Here is a 6,000-nt window from a genome sequence, read left to right as displayed (position 1 = left end):
TTCTATGGCTCTGGGAAGAAGGGGAGCAAAAAATTAAAACGCAAAAATGGAAAAGGGCTGCCGTATGAAGGGGATAAGGAGTGGGCGTAGCAACACCCCGTCTCTCTCCAGCTTTACCCACTCTGTTGGTGTTCGGCATAAATAAAGTGAAAACAGCAAAAGTCAAACAATTTTAGCACAGCCTCTCATTGTGCCAAAATTTTGTGGCTTTTTACGCCAAAATTGGGTGTAAAGCTTTGACGAATCAGGCCCTATGTACTCATCTAGCCCCGGATCCTGGGGAACCTGCAAGCACAGTCAGCATCCCAGCACAGGTGAAGCTTCAAAGTGATGTAATCATGCCAGCTTATCAGGATGCTGACGTCCAGTGCATCTTCCTGCAACTGGTCCGCAACTTGTGGCCTACAGAAACTCTTATCACAGAGTTAAATGGTTTTGACATGCCTTGCACGATGACACAGTTATAGCAAACAGCAATCCGGGTGGGCCCCAGCGTGGATATTAAGCGTTCCAATGCAAGTCCATGTCGGCGAAAATGCTGTGCTTACGCAAAATAATTGGTAGTGCTGCGGATTTTTCCGCAATGATAATCCGCAGCGGAAATTTCCGCAGCATGTGCAGAGCACATGCGGATTATCATTGGGGAACATGGCAGGCCTTCTAACATGCGTTTTTTAAGCGTTTCTGCGGCGGAATTGCCGCTGCGGAAACGCTTAAAAAACGCATAGTGGGCACACAGCCTTACAGTGATATCAGGAGAAGCGCAAACACTGAAGGCGCTGCAGTGTGCGGACTGTCAATCATGAGGGCCTGATTGTAACTAGTAAATCTGGACTAGTCTCAGTGAGGCAACACTTTGATAGCTGTGTGCCAATTAAGCAGGACTAGTCTAAGTGATGCATACAAATTGATTTTACTCAACTTATGCAGCTGTATAAGATAATAAAACATTACTGAAATACCTGAATTAAGGACTAACAGGTAATGGCAGGTGCAGTTGAAAAGAGTCAGGGGACACTGGACATGCCATGTTCCCTTTAATATCAGCAAAAAAAAACTGCATCTGGAGCATTTCCATTGTTGAGCAGCTGCACTCAGACCTTATATCACCAGGCACCATTCCAGGTTTTTAATGGAATGGGGTTTGGCACATAATGTCACCTGCGTCACTGAATTTTGTCAACTGTAAAGTTTATTGGAGAAGGAATAATGCTATGTGGACGTTTTTTAGGGACTGGTTTACACTTCTGCCTTCCAGTGAAGGGAAATCTTAATGCATCAGCATTTGAAGGCATCTTGGACAATTGTAGCTTACAAGTATGCGGGAACAGTTTGGGGAAAACATTTCTTGTTCCAGCATCATTGGGCCCCAGTGCACGCTCCAAAAAAGCATGGCTGTATAGCTTGAGAGGAACTTGACTGCGCCACCCAGAGCAATGTTCTCTCTTTCAACATCCGTATCTGACCTCACAAATGCTCTCTGGATGAATGGGCAAACAATTCTACAGACACTCCAAAATATTGTGCTGTAGAAAGCCTTCCTAGAAGAGTGGAAGCTGTTATAGCTGCAAAGGAAAGGAGGGACCAACTGCATACTAACGCCTATAGATTTAGTATGGAATGCCATAAAAGCTCCTGTAGGTGTTATGTGTAGATATCCCAATACTTTTCAGTATAAGTGTATTTCTACCTAACCCTAAATTTAAATAATTGCTTAATGCGGTTGCCTACGAAATGTAATAAAATAAGTACATTTAAATATTACAAATTTTATAAATACAGAGACAAGGGGTAACGATGTTTTGAACTTTTGACTTTCAGGCTCCATATCTCACCATCCACAACTGCTTCGAATGTGAGACTATAATCATTTCATAGACAATTATCATGGCTTTCTCATACATAAATTTGACTTGCAACTATTTTGCATATGATGATTCTTGTCATATTGATGCATTATTATTTAGCTCTTAAAAAAAATCAAAATTTAAATTTTTATTAATTTATTAGTATTTTATAAATACACCTTTGGCTTTCAACACTGCCTAAATCCTTCTGGCCATGCTCAAGATATGATTCAAACATGTCTCAACCGAAATCTGATCCCAGGTCTCTTCTACACGTTCCCAAAGGTGGTGCATACTGGTCGACTCACTTGGGTTTGTATACAGGTTTTCTTGAACTCTACCAACAAGTGTTTGATTGGGTCAAGATCTGGTGACTGTGGGGCCAATCCAGCACCTCTACTTCTTAATCATTGAATCAGGTCTTCACCAATCCTTATAGTAGTGTTCAAAATAATAGCAGTGTGTTCAAAAACATGAGTGAAGCACAAAATGTAATACTAGTTTTTATTTCCATACAGTGGGAACATTGCCCACTGTTTTCTAATTCAAAACGTGAAGAGAAATGTATATAATTTTTAACTACTTTACAGAAAATAACAAAAAATGAGCATTGGGCTTTTCTAAAAAATAGCAGTGTCTGCATTTGTCTTTACAAACTCACAATATGTACTCTTTTTTTGAGGCATTAGCATTCCTGTGAATTACTAACCTAATATTTAGTTGTATACCCACAGTTTTTTAGAACTGCTTCACATCTATGTTGCATAGAGTCAACCAACTTCTGGCACCTGTCAATTGTTATTCCAGCCCAGGATGCTTTGACTACATCCCACAGTTTTTTGGCAATTTTGGCCTCAGAAACTGCATTTTTTTATGTCACCTCACAAGTGTTCTATCGGATTAAGGTCCGGGGATTGGTCTGGCCACTCCATAACCTCAATTTTGTTGGACTGGAACCAAGATTTTGCTTGTTTACTGGTGTGTTTTGGGTTGTTGTCTTGTTGAAACACCCATTTCAAGGGCATATCCTCTTCAGCGTAAGGCAACATGACCTCTTCAAGTATTTTAATATATGTAAACTTGTTCATGATCCCTGGTATGCGGTAAATAGGTTCAGCCCCATAGTAAGAGAAACTTCCACATATCATGATGCTTTTACCACCATGCTTCACTGTCTTCAGAGTGTACTGTGGCTTGAATGCAGAGTTTGGGGGTCGTCTGATGAACGGTCTGTGGCCCTTGGACTCAAAAAGAACAATTTTACTTTCATCAGTGCACAAAATGTCTCTTCCATTTCTCTTTAGGCCAGTTTATGTTTTCTTTTGCAAACTGTATCCGCTTCAGCACATGTCTTCTTTTTAACAGTGGGACTTCTTGCTAAGGGATTAGCTTCACACAGGCGTCTAACTGTCACAGTACTCACAGGTGACTTGAGACTGTCTTTGATCATCCCAGAGCTGATCATTGGCCGAGCCTTTTGCCATTTTGGCTATTCTTCGATCCATCTGAATGGTAGTCTTCCGTTTTCTTCCATGACTCTCTGGTTTTGCTTTCCATTTTAAAGCACTGGAGATCATTTTAGCTGAACAGCCTATCATTGTCTATAATTCTTTAAAAAGCTGATTGAAGAGGGTAAAACTTATAATCAAAGTAAGCTGTTCTTCCAAACAATGTCTCCAAAGACCCATATTTCTCAGACTTTCAAGGAGAAATGCATGTACAACATGTGCTGGCTTCACCTTTAAATAAGGGCCACCTGATTCACTCCTGTTTCTTCACAGAATGATTGACCTCACTAATTGAACTCCACACTGCTATTATTTTGAACACACCCCCTTTCAATTAATTATTCAAATGCACAGACTCAGAAACATGCAGATCATGAATGCTTAGTATGTTGGTTTTCTTAGAATCTACTGCACCAACTGGTAAATTGTTTCACATATGGTAATATAATTTATACCAAAAACAGGGATTAATCTGCTTAGTCATATTGGACTGCTATTATTTTGAATACTGCTGAATGTATGCTTCAAGTAGTTGTCCTGCTGGAACACTATGTCGTCCTTTTCATACCCATAGTACAGGAGTGTACGAAGTAATTAGTCTTGTACGATACTGACATATAGCTCAGAATTGAGATCACAATCGATCCTGGTCAAGTATGCAACGCTTTTGGCAGTGAAACAACCCCATATCATCAGGTTTCCTGTACCAAACTTGACAATTCCTTCAATTTCTCCATCCATTAGCCCCTTTTTCCTTGGTCTCTTCCAGACCCATTTGCATCCATCAGAGCCTAGTCTATTAACTTTCATCTTATCGCTCCAAATCACCCGTTTCCATTCTTCTACTGTCCATTTTTTGTACTTTTTTGCAAACTCGAGTCAACGCTTCTTATGATGGTATTGAAATCAAGGCTTCGTCACCTTTTTCTGGGCCACCATTCCGGACTTGTTTAACGTGCGTCGCACGGTGCTTGTATGGATGCCTGTGATCTCACTATTACGAAGCATTCGAGTCACATCGATTTGCTGTGTTTATCGCACCAGAACTGATAGACCTTGTGATGAGACCACTTGATGACTATTTTTCCTGGATGTCCACCTCTTGTCTTTTGAATGGATAGGCGGACTGCATTTTGTATTTCCAGCTGTCATGGCACTTACATGATGCAGTTTGGCAATTTTCTTGGCAGAGAAACTGCTATCGATGAGCTGGATGATGCGTTTTCTGTTTTCTTGGGAAATCTTCATGGCTGCTCCTCGATTTGAACCAGTGACCTTTCCCTCGGGAATCATCCTAACAACACACTGAGCTACTAGGGAATGTGAGATCAGGTTGTAATTTGTAGTATATAGGAAGAGAAAGATTTTTCCACCAGCAGGAGCAAAACCGTAACAATGCAGTGACATGACAAGAATCTGCATAACTAATCATATGCAAAATAGTTGCAAATCAAATTTATGTATGAGATAGCCAAGATGATTGTCTATAAAATGATGGTAGTCTCACATCTGAAGCAGTAGTGGATGGTGAGATATGGAGGATGAAAGTATGATGTTCAAAACGTTGTTACACTTTTCCTCATCAGTGTACCTTTATTTAGAAAACATTTTGCAAAAAGGTAATCTTTATTCAGTGCACTGTCAGCACTTTCCCAGCGGACACATATTAGGGTGGGATTTGTAAAGACATCTTCTCGAGACAGACTTCGGGTGAGGGCAGCATCCTATCAAGTATCGTGAACATCCATTCTGTCAGCAGTTTTTTGCGATGTAATCTGACCGAAGCATGATGTAGGGATAGACACGGTGATTCCAGCTATGTACCACTTATTTTACTTGGTGAAGCAGTTGTGATAGAATCACAGTTTTTTCTCCTGCAGATACAGGGGAGCTTGGAATGCAGAGGTGTGTATAACCCCACCGCACCGTATTTTGACAGAAAGCTGCTAATCAGTGTTGAAGGCTACGTTGGACCAGGAGGAAAAAGACCTAGTCCTGTAGTGATAATCTTCTGTTGATAAAACACTGATTGTTTTAAAACAGTAAAACCCAGACCAGTAAATGACACATCCCTGGAATCAGGGTCTCTTCCCCTACATCATGCAGCTTTTAGATTACATAGCAAAATCTGGTGACAGATTCCCTTTAATGTTAAACGTTTACTAGAACTTTTTTTAGTTACACAATTCACTAGCTAAGCTATTCTCCATTCTTTTTGTACTTTTCTGCACAGTTCTGTGATGTGCCAATGTGACTGGATGGGGAAACGCTCACCTAATGTTTTTAGAGCTGGTAAGAAGAATCTGCTTCTTGTGGGCTGACACTTAGAAGCATATTAGCAGGAATAATTCTGCCCCCAATAAATGGGCACAAGAACTGAGCTACGGAGGACAACAAATGAATAGAACAGCAAAGGGACATTATGTAGTGCCGGCGTCCCTGCCCTCTGCTAGGCAGGGACGCTGTTCCCCTCACCTCTCTGCTCCGTGCCCGGCGTCCTCCTCCCGCTCTGCTGGCAGCGCGCGCTCCTTCCCGGCCACTGTGCTTAGGGCGCGCACGCTCTCCCTCCCTCTTAAAGGGGCCGCGCGCGCCGTCCTAAGGAGTCCCCGGCCAATGGCCGGAGGACTTCACCATATATAAGGCAC

This window comes from Phyllobates terribilis, unplaced genomic scaffold (assembly GCF_046119375.1).
Source record: "Phyllobates terribilis strain yellow unplaced genomic scaffold, ASM4611937v1 Scaffold_5__5_contigs__length_657084704, whole genome shotgun sequence".
Lineage (NCBI taxonomy): Eukaryota > Metazoa > Chordata > Amphibia > Anura > Dendrobatidae > Phyllobates > Phyllobates terribilis.
Note: the sequence above shows the minus strand (reverse complement) of the source record.